This window comes from Ovis canadensis, chromosome 2 (assembly GCF_042477335.2).
Source record: "Ovis canadensis isolate MfBH-ARS-UI-01 breed Bighorn chromosome 2, ARS-UI_OviCan_v2, whole genome shotgun sequence".
Lineage (NCBI taxonomy): Eukaryota > Metazoa > Chordata > Mammalia > Artiodactyla > Bovidae > Ovis > Ovis canadensis.
Window position 1 is genome coordinate 251,713,792 of NC_091246.1, and position 13,814 is coordinate 251,727,605.

At 51.4% G+C, this 13,814-nt stretch overlaps 1 long non-coding RNA gene across 1 annotated transcript; it reads right to left on the reverse strand.

Moving 5' to 3' along the window:
- Window positions 1-5,458: 5,458 nt before the first annotated feature.
- LOC138433060 (uncharacterized) lies at window positions 5,459-12,846 on the reverse strand. The gene is made up of 3 exons (XR_011254124.1): window positions 11,947-12,846; window positions 7,337-7,453; window positions 5,459-6,069 (listed from the first exon to the last, which is right to left on the reverse strand). It is a non-coding gene; the product is annotated as an uncharacterized lncRNA (long non-coding RNA).
- Window positions 12,847-13,814: the final 968 nt, after the last annotated feature.

Consider the following 13,814-nt stretch of genomic DNA (forward strand, 5'->3'; position numbering starts at 1 on the left):
TTCATGGCAACCTGGCTCTCCTCCGAGCACCCTGGGGGTCCAGGTTGCCCTCAGGCAGCATTGCTGGCCCACCAGCATGGTTAATAGAAAAGAGCCCCCGTTGTCCTCTGTGAAGGGGCTCGTCGACTGCCGAGTGCTGGGAGCCAACCCACTCTATGTGGCAACAGCCTTAGCTCAGGCCTTCCAAGTAGACCTCCCCGTCTCACCCTCCTCCACCCTTCACGCAGCCACCAAGAGGCCTGTCTAGAATCAACTTCTGATTTGAGTCATGAAACACTCTTCTTTGATGTGAAGAGCTGACTCATTGGAAAAGACTCTGATGCTGGGAAAGATCGAAGGCAGGAGGAGAAGAGGATGATAGAGGATGAGATGGCTGGATGGCGTCACCGACGCAATGGACGTGAGTTTGAGTAAACTCTGGGAATTGGTGATGGACAGGGAGGCCTGGCATGCTGTGGTTCATGGGGTCACAAAGAGTCGGACACAACTGAACGACTGAACTGAACTGAACTGAACTGAACGCTCCTCTTTGGGGATTCCTTGGAGGCTCAGCAGTAAAGAATCCGGCTACAATGCAGGAGACACGTTTTAGATCCCTGCGTCAGGGAGACCCCCTGGAGGAGGGCACAGCAACCTCCTCTAGAATTCTCGCCTAGAGAACCCCACGGGCGGAGGAGACTGGCGGGCTACAGGAGGAGGGGTAGGGGACAGCCCGCCAGGCAGTGTGGTGAGTTTGGAGCCAGGAAGGGCCTGCCCTGCGTGATGATGAGTGCAGGGGACCCAGGCTGGGATCACACAGAGTCAGATACGACTGAAGCGACTGAGCATGCACACGTGCATGCTCCTCTCTGAAAACCTCTGCAGGCTCCCCTTTGACCTCCAAGGGTCAAGTGGTCAAGTGCACATGGCTGTCAGGGCCCCTTGACAATCACCCCACATAACATCCCCCAAGAAAGACACAGCCCGGGTCCCCTGCACTCATCATTCACGCAGGGCAGGCCCTTCCTGGCTCCAAACCCATCCCACTGCCTGGCAGGCTGTCCCCTACCCGCTCTTCTCTGCCTGGAACCTCCTGTTTCATCATTTAAAACTCAGCTGCAAGGTGAGCCCCATCTACGTGTCTCCTCTGACATTCTCAAGCAGAAGTTCGTACGCTCCTTGACCACCAGGAACCTCCTGCCTGGTGAAGGCCAAGATGTTTCCTGTTATTCAAGGGCCAGCCCCTGCCCCCCAACCCCCAACTTCTGTGCAGGGCTTGGGTATCTCTGAAGAGTGAAGCCTGGCCTTGAGAAACGTCACACACTTTCCATTTCAGCCTCCTTAGGAGAACTTAGGGTAAACATTTACCCCAAATATTGTCCTAGGCATGAGAATTGTGTAATGGAAGATCAGAGGATATTAAATGCCATTAAAAGGTCTCATCGTTTCTGAGATAACGACACAGAGAATCACTGGGACCTAGGACCGCAATGTGCTCTGAGCTGTGGTGGCTTCCCGGGTAGCTAAAGAGTGGTTAAAGAACCCGCCTGCCAATGCAGGGAACATAAGAGACACAGGTTCGATCCCTGGGTTAGGAAGATCCCCTGGAGGAGGAAATGGCAACCCACTGCTGTAGTCTTGCCTGGGAAATCCCGTAAACAGAGGGTCTTGGCAGGCTACAGTCCCTGGGGTCACACAGAGCTGGCACGGCTGAGCACACACACACACACACACATACACACACATACACACACATACACACACATACACACACATACACACACACATACACACACACACATACACACACATACACACACATACACACTGAGCTCCGGCAGGAGTTCTCAACTGGAGGTGGGAGTGAGGGCATCCTGGGCTTTGCTGACACAGACTGGATGCTGCACCCAATCCTCCCACCCCTTTACCTGCTATGACCTGCCCTAGTCATTGAGTATCAGTCACCCGAGTGCTGGGCAGTCACACCTCCTTTCTGGATCTCCACTTCCCCATCTGTGAAAGGGAGCAGATGACGCTGGCCTCAGAGGAATACCCTGAAGATCAATGAGAATCTGCCTACGAGATTCTTGTACTGTGCTTAGTCGCTCAGTTGTGTTGGGGTCTCTGAGACCCCAACTGTAGCCCGCCAGGCTCCTCTGTTCATGGGGATCCTCCAGGCAAGAATACTGGAGTGGGTTGCCATTCCCTGCTCCAGGGGATCTTCCTGACCCAGGAATCCAACCCGGGTCTCCTGCATTGCAGGCGGATTCTTTACCAGCTGGGCTACCAGGGTTCTCAGCAGACACTAAGAACAAGTGAGCCCCACTCTCCTGCCGCTTCCTCTCATCAGCTAGAAATTCTCCCTGGTCCCACAGGCGCCCATGGGAGGGAGTCCTCAGTTGTGGCACAAGGAGACGCTGAGGCCAGAGGGTGGGATGCCCTGGGGCCAAGTGCAGCCCCCTCTCCTCTTCTTTCTACAGCTTAGGGAGAAGCTCAGACGCTGCATGGCAAGGAGCTCTGTAGCTCTCACTCATGTCTGTGACCGGGGGTTAGGGGCGGAGGTGGCCCTGGTGTGACCGCTGACTTCCTCGTGGGGTGTACACCGGTCTGGGATGGGATGAGGTGCTCTTCCAGGAAGTACACCAGGTGGCGCTGTGGAGTAACCAGAAGGCCGAGAAGGGCCGGAAGCCCGACCAGGGCGAGATGCTGGGGAGGGGGGTGGGACAGGGAGCCCTTGGAGGCCCACGTGCCATCGGGCACAGGCGCCTTGCACAGGCACCTCTGACTCATTTGAGCACCAGCCACAGCACTTCTATCTGTGTTCCTTGCAGAGTTGTTGACAAGAGTGGTTGACAGTGTGCCCCGTTCAATTCTAGGTGCTTTGTGTGAATGTGTGTGTTAGCCGTTCAGTCGTGTCTGACTCTTTGTGACCCCATGAACTGTAGCCTGCCAGCCTCCTCTGCCCATGGGATTCTCCAGGCAGGAAAACTGGAGTGGGTTGCCGTGCCCTCCTCCGGGGAATCTTCCCGACCCAGGGGTCCAATCCAGGTCTCCTGCATTGCAGGCGGCCTCTTTACCGTCTGAGCCACCAGGGGAGCTTCATGTGTGTTACCTGGCAATTCTCACAACCCTGGGAGCTAAGCACACAAACCACCCCAAAGAGAAACACTGGCAGCTGAAGCACAGAGAGGCGAAATGTTGCCCAGGTGACCTGGCCACAGGTGGGAGGCAGAGAGTTGAGCCGGGGTGGCCTGACCTCCTCACACAAAGAACTGACTTTGCTCAACAGCTTAGATACCTTTCAGGTTACCCCCAGTGGCTTGAGGGTAAAGCAGCAGCCCTGGCCTAGAGAAGATACCACAGGAGGCTGAAGATTCCACCTCCTCATGGATGACGGACCTTTAGGTTGCCATTTTCAAGAAGCCCAAACCCAGTGTGCCTGGCATGTGCTCTTGGCCTGTAGGGCTTGCGTTCGCTTCTTCCCAAATGTTTACCAGCCAGGCAGCAGGTGCCAGGGGTACAGACAGGCAAGTTCCCAGTCCTTGTGAACTTTATACTGGGGTTGGGAAAACAGCTAACAAGCAAATCCATAAATAAGAAAATTTCAGAAAGTAAAAGAAAAAAAAAGAAAAGAAAAGCAAGTTGGGATCTTCCTAGTGGCCCAGATGGTAAAGAATCTGCCTTCAATGCAGGAGACCCAAGTTCAATCACTTTGCCAACAAAGGTCTGTATAGTCAAAGCTATGGTTTTTCCACTAGTCATGTACAGATCTGAGAGTTGGACCATAAGGAAGGATGAGTGCCAAAGAATTGACGCTTTCAGATTGTGGTGCTGGAGGAGACTTTTGAGAATCTCTTGAACAGCAAAGAGATCAAACCTGTCAATCTTAAAGGAAATCAGTCCTGAATATGCATTGGAAGGGCAGATGCTGAAGCTGAAGATCCAATACTTTGGCCACCTGATGCGAACAGCTGCCTCCTTGGAAAGACTGTGATGCTGGGAAAGATTGAGGGCAGGAGGAGAAGGGGATGACAGAGGATGAGATGGTTGGATGGCAATGGACGTGAAAGTGTATTAGTCGCTCAGTCGTGCCCAACTCTTTGTGACCCCGTGGACTGCAGCCCGCCAGGCTCCTCTGTCCGTTGGATTTTCCAGGCAAGAATACTGGAGTGGGTTGCCATTTCCTTCTCCAGGGGATCTTCTCAACCCAGGGATCGAACCCAGGTCTCCTGCACTGCAGGTGGATTCTTTACTCTGGGACATGAATTTGAGCACACTTCAGGAGTTGGTGATGGACAGGGCAGCCTGGAGTGCTGCAGTCCACGCGGTCGCAGAGTCAGACATAACTGAGCGACTGAACAACACAGCAGGTTAGTGGGATGGAGATTGAACAGAGGAGGGGGAGGGGAAATAGAGTGATCAGGTCAGTGCAGTAAGATCGTCCTGCATGAAGTCTGCTCCGCACATTTCCAAGCTCTGTGATCTCCTTCCGGAGGAGGAAAGGTCATCTGACTTGGACAGCACCCTCGTATAACCACCTCTCCTGGCATAACATCAGTTTAGGCACAGGTTAAACAAGAGAAGACTTGTTTTCTAAGTGCCAGAGGTTCTGGAGCTCGGGCAGGCCGTCTGCGCACCTCACTTGCTCACCTGGCCCCAGGTGTAAATGGTGCAGAAACGCAGGCCCATTTGGGCTGGAGAGCTGGCCGGGTCAGAGGGCTCTGTGGTAGTTGTTGAAGTTGAACCTCAGTTTTGAGCATTTTGCTGGAAGGAGCCTGTTCATGCTTACAGCTTGGCAGGAGTTCTCACTCTCAGCCAAATTTCCAGCTATGAGCAATAAAGACCCAGCCCCTGCGGGCTGCAGAACCGAAGAACTGAAGGACGATTGAGAGATTGCCCAGCCTCTGCCTTCAGACAGGGAAGGTGGAAACCCTCCTGGTCCCAAGGCACTATTTCTCTTCTTGAATGTGTCTAAGGGCAGAGGTCATAGAGGGCCCCCAAATGCAGTCACCGCCCGCCCCCACCCCCGCCCCTTATCTGATATCCAGCGGCTATCTCCCCTGCAGACTGAGCTTCTGTTCTTGTGAAAATGGGAAGCATTGTGAGAACAGGAAGCTCCCTGTCTTCACCCCTAAGAATGTATTATCTTGATTAAGGTAATGAAGGACGCGCTCTGAAATACGTGGATGCGGGCCAAAGCAGATGGACGGAATTGATCTGTGTTTGCCAGCTCTCGCCAGCACACTGCAGCGATTTTGCAGGCCACGCCAAGCTCCTGGGGGATGGCACAATGGAGACGTGTCACTGGGAACAGGCTGAAGGGCTTGGGTGACCCAATGACCTGAGCCAGTTCTATGCCTTTGCTGCTGAATACGTGTTTTGTTTCGAAGGCAAGATCTTTTAAGGCAGTTTCATTTCTGAGATGTTGACAGCTACCATGGGCAGCCCCATTGCTAAGCACACAGAGGAACACAGGATGTAAGCTTTGTGGGCCAGTTTTCTTTTCAACATACTTTTTTGTATCGGAGAATAGCCAATTAACAATGTTGTGATGGTTTCAGTTGAATAGCAAGAGGACTGAGCTGTTCATATCCATGTATCCACTCTCCCCTAAACTCCCATCAAGGCTGCCACATATCATTGAGCAGAGTTGCCTGTGCTATAGAGTAGGACCTTGCTGGTCATCCGTTATAAATATAGCAGGGTGTACACTTCCACCAGTCATGGGCCAGTTTCTAAGTCAGAGAGCCCAGCTGTGCACTGGTTCTGGAACATTGCTCCTCCCTTGGCTGGTTCTCTCCTTCCGGGCCCTTGGAGCCTCCAGAAGCTTCCCCCACCCTCCATCTGTGATTCCATCGTGTCCTTCAGTGCATTCATTAACCCTCGCAAGTGCTTCCTGAGTGCCTACTGTGTGCCAGGCGCCGCTTAGATGGTCATGCTAATCCGGTGATTCGACAGTTTTTTGTGCATCGATTGGCCTTCCTCAGTGCAGCGTTGAGGGGGTTGGGTGGGCAGCTTCCTGAGGACTGCGAGCACATCTTCATTCTGTGTCCCCCAGTCCCTGGAACAAAGCCGCGGCTCCATAAATGTCTGTGGAGCAAATGAAGAGAGAGATGGCAACAGTATAAGAGGAGTACGTCCTAAAACAGAAACGAGCATTTATCTCTATTTTTACAGGTGTCAAAACATTCTCAATAAACGCTGCTTCATCTGATTCTTCACCACAGTCCCTTGAGATGCACTTGTCTTCATCTGCGGCGGGAAGGTGGCGGCTTGGGTGGAGCGTGAGCATCTCAGCAGGAGGGGACTTTAGGTGTCGGATCCTGTGGTCTTTCTACCCCTTATGGGAGTGCTGGGGGGAGGGGAACACGGAGAGATCACTCCCCACAGAGAACAGCAGAGAGGGCTGGGTCCAAGGCTGCAGGGGGAGGGAGGAGGAAGCCCCCTGCCGAGGTTCGGTGGCTAGTCACTGAGTCCCTGGTCTGGCCCACGGAGATGGCGCTGAAGAGAATCAGAGACCACAGGTGTTGGGAGGCACCTTGGAATGACCCAGCCAAGCAGCTCGCAGCCTGGGGACCCTTACCATTCCCTGGGGCTGCTTCTAAAAGTGTCCTTACCAGGCTGCATCCCCAGAAGATCCGGGGCTGCTGGGACCCCCTTTAAAAGTCCGTTTGCCTACTGGGCGCAGCCGTAGAGTTCAAAGCCGCTTGGGAGGTGGCGTGGCTGTGCTGAGTCAAAGGCTCGTTGGGGGTGGTCTGAACCGCGCCCAGAGCCTGCAGCCTCTCCCAGCTGCACGCCCCCTTACTCTTGGACGCACTGGGCCTCCCTCTCTTCAGACACCCAGGGGCAGGTTGCCTCTGAGTCTGTAGGCCGATTTGGTCTCTCTTGAGCACTGAGCTCACCCCTGAACTTCCTGGAGGCGGAACTGAGGAATCTAGACAGGCTTGTGCCAGATGCCGTGGCTGGTGGGGTATTGGGGGGAGGATGGCAGGGGCGTATCCCAGCATGCCCAGCCAGGACCGCATCCGGGAGCATTTCGGGCTAGTTCCTGGACTGTCCCCTCCATGGCCCCTCTCCAGGATGGACGGCAGTGGGGGCAAATGGGAGCTGGTTTCCTGCGCTCCCACACTGGCCTTTGCTGCCTCCACCCTCTTTCTAAAACCCAGAGTAAAAGGAGTTAGACGACTGTGGCGGGGTGGTCCCTCATGCTTTTGGCCAGGCTCCTGGGCAGCTGAACAGGGAGACCTCCTTGCAAGACCAATAGTCACAGAATCGATAGGGATGTTTTCTGCCACTCTGGTGCTTAGTTGGTTTCAGACCACAGTCAAAGGAGATAAATGACAGGTATGATACTTACCACATGTAGTTCTTAAAAATCTACATGCCTCTTCCCACTAGGCTGGAAATTCCCTAAGAGCAAAGACCCGCCTGATCCACCTCTGCGCTCCGTGTCCGCTGTGTCTACGTGTCCGATCTGTTGGCTCAATGAGAAGACATGCATTTAACCAAGATTTGAGTCATAAAAACCCAACATGAATGTAGTTTAGGTCACGACTCTCTCTCCATATATAGAAAAGTACAATGTTTCTGTCACCAAAAATGCACATATCAACAAATATGAATATTAAGAACAAATTTCTCTCTCAGACCTCCCCCATCAGTCCCCACTTTCCTTGGCTGGAAGGAAGTATTGGAATAGGGAATAGTGTCCCAGATTATGACATCAAATTAACTGCACCTTGAATTTTAGTTTTAATATTAAAAATATTTTGAAGGACATGTAAAAGGTGTTGCTGCTGCTGCTGCTAAGTCGCTTCAGTCGTGTCCGACTCCGTGCGACCCCATAGACGGCAGCCCACCAGGCTCCCCCGTCCCTGGGATTCTCCAGGCAAGAACCCTGGAGTGGGTTGCCCTTTCCTTCTCCAATGCACGAAAGTGAAAAGTGAAGTGAAGTCGCTCAGTCGTGTCCGACTCTCAGCGACCCCATGGACTGCAGTCCACCAGGCCCCTCCATCCATGGGATTTTCCAGGCAAGAGTCCTGGAATGGGGTGCCATTTCTTTCTCTGGTAAAAGGTGTTAAGACTAATCAAAGACATGAAAAATATGTTTTAAAAACTTTTAGGTTCTATTTTCAGCAAAAGTAAATTCGAAAAATCAGTAACTTCAAAACTAAAGAAGCCGCAGTGAAACTGTTAGGTCCTTGTTATATAACCCTTCAAAAAGCGAAGCAGAAAAATGAAGGGTTTTTTTTTTTTTTTTTTGCGTATATATAACTGCACCAACCTATCCTATTCCTATCAGAGTGGCAGAAGCCTACCTATCAGGGCTTCCCTGACAGCTCAGTTGGTAAAGAATCTGCCTGCAATGCAGGAGGCCCCAGTTCGATTCCTGGGTCGGGAAGATCTGCTGGTGAAGGGAAAGGCTACCCACTCCAGTATTCTTGTGCTTTCCTGGTAGCTCAGCTGGTAAAGAATCAGCAGGTAAAGAATCTGCCCGCAATGCGGGAGACCTGGGTTTGATTCCTGGGTTGGGAAGATCCCCTGGAGAAGGGAAGAGCTACCCACTCTAGTATTCTGGCCTGGAGAATTCCGTGGACTGTATAGTCCATGGGGTCGCAAAGAGTCAGACACGACTGAGCAATTTTCACTTTCACATCCTATTCCTGCAAATCTGTCCTAAAGAAATAATTCAAAAGCTGCAAAAAGCTACACAAAAGAAGATTCCAGCCTTGACTTCTGGACCAAAAACAAAAAAATCTGGCAAAGTGCAAATGTTCCCCCAAAAGGAAATACTTAATAATTTACAGTAGACCAACACATTGAAATCTTATTCAATCTTATAATAATTATGAAGACTATAGAAATTTGGAAAAGGAACATAGTTTTGCTGGTTTTGCTGGGTTTACAAATGTTAAAAATATGCCTGTGTGCCTACCGGCAAGAACATACTGTGCAAAGTAATGAAATCTTTGAGAATGAGATAACATATACCAAAATATTAACAATGGGTATCTCTGCCTGAAAGGATTATGGATGCTTTTCAGTTTCCCCTTCAAGTTTCCTATGTGTTTTGTTTTGGAGGGAGAGTATAATGGATTCCGGAGTCAGCCTTTTCAGCCTGGATATATCATTTATGATGATGATACACTCTGAGGGTTAGCATTTACTCTACTACTATCTCGACAATAAAATCAAGTATCACCTCTTTAAAAAGTAAGCGAATTAGATACCCAGAAGCTGACTGCTTCTCACGACATCTGTGGCTACCTCTCTGGTCTCCAACGCGCACCTGGATTGTGGCTGTAACAGCTGCCACTTGATTTCCTGTCTTTCGCTCTTGTCTGGTCTCAGCACAGCAGCTGGAGCGCTGGTCTGAGTGCACACGTCGGGTCGACCCTCCCACAGCACCCTGCGGGGACTCCCGTTGTACCCGGAGGTGCAGCGCCTTAAAGGTCCCACGGGCTCTGCCTCCCCACCCCCAGCTCTGAAAGCTCTACCCACTCCTCCCTCCGGCCACACTGACTGCCCTTCCCTCCAGCAGGCTAGAAACGTTTCCTCCTTGGGACCTGGGCATCCCCCCTGCCGGGAGCAGGCTCCCCGTCCCTGGAATCCTCGCCCCCGACCCCCTGCTCCCAGGAGCATGGCTGATTCATCTCAGGTTTTCTGCCGCTCAGGCGTTGCTTTGTCTGTGAGGTCTGCCTGGACCAACCACCCCCCCCCCGCCCCCGTGCTCTCCAGATCCCCCTCACCTTGCTCTGCTTTCCATTTTCCATCACCTGTATCCTCTATCACACTGCTCCGTATATTATTTATTATATATATTGTTTCTTTTCTGTCTCAGGCATTAGAATGCAACCTCCCTCAAGGAAGGAAACTTGGGTTTGCTCTGTTTCCCTCATAGATTTAAAACATGCCTGTCTTTTAGGTGCCTATAAATATATTCTGAACTACAGCTAATTTAAATAAGATGAGTTCCTGTTAGGAGCTTCATTAAGAAGGTAAAAAGCAGACTTCCCTGGTGGGACAGCATGTGAGAGTCCGCCTGCCAATGCAGGGGACGCAGGTTCGACACCTGGTCCGGGAAGATACCACCTGCCGCAGAGCAGCTAAGCCCGTGGCCACAGCTACCCAAGCCTGCGTGCCTGGGGCCGGTGCCAGCAACGAGAAGCCGCTGCAGTGAGGCGCCTGCGCACTGGAGGGAAGTGTGGCCCCCGCTCGGTGCAACTGGAGAAGGGCCACACGGCAACAAAGACCCAGGGCAACAGGAAACAAACAATTTAAAAAAAACAAAAAAACAAAAAAACGGCGGATAAAACCGAGCTGAGGTCCAGGCCTGAGTTGGAGAAGCTAACAAAGTCTACAGGGTCTGGATCCAGAGTCTTCAGGACACGGCCCATGGAAGTCAGGTCTGGGTTGACCCTGCAGTATCCCTGGGCTGGAGAAAAACCCTGACCAGAAGCCAATGTGCACAGGAAGGAAATGTATGAAGTATTTTTGATAAAGTGTGTAGAGAATCTCAAAGCTATTAATTGTGTTAAGAGATGCAAGTAAATGTTTGCTCCACTTAATGTACAGTTTAACTCAATTACCATCTAACTCTAGGGGTGTGATTACCGGCCAAGGTTACTTTATAAGAAATCCTTGTTTCAGTAAAATAATACATTGTTATCTAGACCTCTTCCATGCCTCCCTCCCCTGCCTGTGTTCATTCCATTCATCCAAATCCAACATCCGATTTGGGGTGCATTTCCTCTCAAGAGGGCAGATAAAACTACTGTCTTTGGTGCAATTAACGAAGCTCCTTGTTTCATAATTTCCACGCCCCCCTGTTCTTCTGTTCTTTGCAATGAGGAGATCTGTGCTATAAGGCCTTGGGCCAGCTGACAGCTGCCCCTCTCCGACGTCACCCTCTAGCAGAGAGGTGGGACCGTGTATCTGCTCTGGCTGGTGGGTACCACCAACAGACATCCTGCGTCTGCTCCGGCCCCAGCCCACTGTTAACAGGTGTGCCCAACCAGTTGCAGGCAGACTATTCAAAACACAAGCATCATGGGATCTGGTCCCAACATGTCATGGAAATAGATGGGGAAACAATGGAGACAGTGACAGATTTTGTTTTCTTGGGCTCCAAAATCACTGCAGATGGTGACTGCAGCCATGAAATTAAAAGACACTTGCTCCTTGAAAGAAAAGCTATGACCAACCTAGACAGCATATAAAAAAGCAGAGACATTACTTTGCCAACATTAGTCAAAACTATGGTTTTTCCAGTAGGCATGTATGGATGTGAGACTTGGACCATAAAGAAGGCTGAGTACTGAGGAACTGACGCTTTTGAACTATGGTGTTGGAGAAGACTCTTGAGAGTCCCTTGGATAGCAAGGAGATCCAACCAGTCCATCCTAAAGGAAATCAGTCCTGAATATTCATTGGAAGGACTGATGCTGAAGCTGAAGCTCCAATACTTGGTCACCTGATGTGAAGACCCAACTCATTAGAAATGACCCTGACGCTGGGTAAGACTGAGGGCAGGAGGAGATGGGTGTGACAGAGGATGAGATGGTTAGATGGCAACACTGACTCAATGGACATGAGTTTGAGCAAGCTTCTGGGAGTTGGTGAAGGACAGGAAACCCCGGTGTGCTGAAGTCCATGGGGTCGCAAAGAATTGGACACGACTGAGCAACTGAACAATAACAAAGTCCACTCAGGTAAATCCCAACTTGTCAAACTATCTTGTCTTTTAAGAAAATGGATTATGTATCCAGAATCCGACCATCTCTCATCAAGTCTATAACTACCACCCTGGCCCAAGCCACCACCATCTCGTCCCTGATTACTAACAACGTCCAGGAGTTGGTCTCTCCTCTTCCACCCCGACCCCTACAGTCTGCTCGACTCCACTGGACCGTGGGACTGAGGCTCGCTCCATTGAACCTATTGGAAGCTGTCATATCAGCTGTTCACCTTCTTGAGATGAGATCGAAGTGTGTCCAAAAATACTTCCAGAGACCTGGGCTGGTGCATCAGCTGTTCAGGGTGGCTGCTGTTTCCTCAAGCGTTTGAAGACAGGGGCACACAGAGGGATGTCAGCCAGGGCTGGTGGAAACGGCCCTCATCAGGAAAGGAAAATGTCGCATCGCCAGTGTGGACACAAAATAAAACACCCAGCTTCACGTTTGTACTGTGAGCGACCGTCCTGTGCATTGATGAGCGAGTCACCAAGAGGCTGCTCCTCTCGGGTGCTAACTCCTCCGCAGTGGCCCCCCGCCCTCTCTGCTTCTCTGCTGGAGTTTGGTCGGTTCTGGTTTCAGGGCGAGGGTAAACATGCTCAAAGTCTTTATCGTGGGGCGTTGCCCCGGTGGGATTAAGAAAACAGATATGCCTGTTATTCTCAGAATGATCTCCAAACTAACGCTGAAGCAAAGTGATCTAGTTTTCTTTGAAATTCTGTTAAGAGGCATAAAAGTAGATCCACCGACTATATAAAAGGCTCATCTTAAGTATACCTGAACCACAGAGAACTGTGCGCCCTTTTATCTCAACTTATGATGAAACCCTTAGTTTAACAATGCGTAAAGAGAAATTCTTTTGCTTCTTGGGGCAAGGTGGCTTTCTTTGCCATCAGACAAAAGCTTGTAGAGCGTGAACAAAAGCAAAGTCTAGTGTGTGGGAGGTCTTGCTTTTGTCATGCCTGGTAGTGAGAGAGATCCATCACTAGTCTTGGAAGTTTTGCACTGGAATCAAGCCTTGTTGTATTGTTGTGTGTGTGTAGGGGGTGCTCTTGCCTGGAGAATCCCAGGGACAGAGGAGCCTAGTGGGCTGCTGTCTGTGGGGTCGCACAGAGTCGGACACGACTGAAGCGACTTAGCAGCAGCAGCAGCAGCAGCAGCAGCAGCAGCAGCAGCAGGGGTGGCTGCTGGCCCATGGTCGCGCTCACCTCGCCTCTTCAGCAGGACTGCCCTGGATTTGCGGCTGTGGGCTGGGTCCCTGGGTACTTTCAGGGCAAGGACTGCTGTGTCAGAACCACCTGCCATCTGTTGGTGAAAATTTTTTGGATTCTACGGGATGAGTCACTTCTTTCTCCTGCTGTTCCTTCTGCTGCCAGGATGAATTTACCTACTGGACTTTATCAGGGGATGTGCTGGAGTGGCTTGGCATGCAATGCTTTGTCCTGTGCGAAGTTCAGGTCCTTGATGAGCGATCGTCCCAAGGCCAGTGCTAGAAGAGGTGGGGAGGAGGCTCCCCTGAGTTTCAACAAGACGGAGAGATGACCAGACGCCATCCAGCCTGGCCCTCACCCCAGGGCCCTCCCAGATAGCGTGACAGCTGTTGCCTTCACCTGGCTTGAGTCCACAGTCTAAGGTGGTTCCACATTTTCTTGCCAACGCTGTCATGCTAGGGTGCCATCGTTGGCCAGCAAGCACAGCACAGGGCAAGCCCTGGGTGACTGTTGGTTAAACGAGTAACTCAGGTCTGCCAAAGAGGGGGTCAACTTCAGACCTACCAGGGCCACCAAGAGTTGGGTCCTGGGCTCGGCTTAGCCCGTGGGGACAGGGCACCTGATGGGCAGTACCACCTACAGAGCCAAGAACTCTGAAATTCTGATGCAGTCTGCTCTTGACAACCTCAAGAGGAGAGTGAGTACTGGAATGGTCTGGGGGAGAAATTCAGAAGTCTCTTTCCATACAAACAAGCTTAATGCTTTGATAGGTTTCCCTGCTGGCGTAGTTGGTAAAGAATCTGCCTGCAATGCAAGAGACCCCCTGCAATGCAGGAGATCAGGTATGATCCCTGGGTTGGGAAGAGCCCCTGTGGAGAAGGAAATGGCAACC